This window comes from Egretta garzetta, unplaced genomic scaffold (assembly GCF_000687185.1).
Source record: "Egretta garzetta isolate BGI_Z169 unplaced genomic scaffold, ASM68718v1 scaffold27, whole genome shotgun sequence".
Lineage (NCBI taxonomy): Eukaryota > Metazoa > Chordata > Aves > Pelecaniformes > Ardeidae > Egretta > Egretta garzetta.
The window spans coordinates 1,568,813-1,569,506 of NW_009260400.1; positions in this window are offsets into that span (position 1 = coordinate 1,568,813).

Below are 694 nucleotides of genomic sequence, written 5' to 3' on the forward strand. Positions count from 1 at the left end.
GCGAGCGGGGACGCAGCCGTTTCGCAGCCCGACGGGCGCCCCGGGTCCCAACACCGGTGGCTGTCCCCCCTGGCGTGGCAGCGTCCCTTGGGGAAGGTCACCGGCTCTCTTGTGATCCCGGCGGGTAAAAATAGCCGGGGCAGAGGTGCCAGCGCCTGCGCCCAGGGAGGGACAGGAGGAGCGGCTGAGCCCCCCAAGCCTGGGGAGCAAAGCCAGACCTCACTCGTCAGCCAAAACAAAACAAAAAAAAGCTGAAAAATTCCCCATTTTAGCACAGCTGCTGGGCTGGAAGGAGGGGACAGGGGGTTAAGGGATGGCAATGCACACAGCAGAGCTGGGGGGGCTGCACCGGGCATGTGCTGGGGTGCTGGGAGGGGACAAGGAGTTTGTTTATTCCCCCTTGAGCTTTGCAAAATGCCACCCAGCCTGGGACTGCGGGGGACGACCTGTCCCCAAAGGGGACAAGCAGGCATGGGGTGCAAAGACAGCCGAGATGCCGGCATCTCCTGTGCATGCTGGCTCCTCACCGCAGGCGCCGGGAGAGCTCCCGGCAGCTCCCAGGCTGTGCCCTCCCCATCTCTGCCAAACAAAGGCTCAGCCATGAACTCGCCTCCGGAGCCGAACAAGCAGCTCCTTTCTGTAGGCTCAATCCTCCTTCTCTATCAAACCACAAGCAGCCCCTCCAAAACCCTCT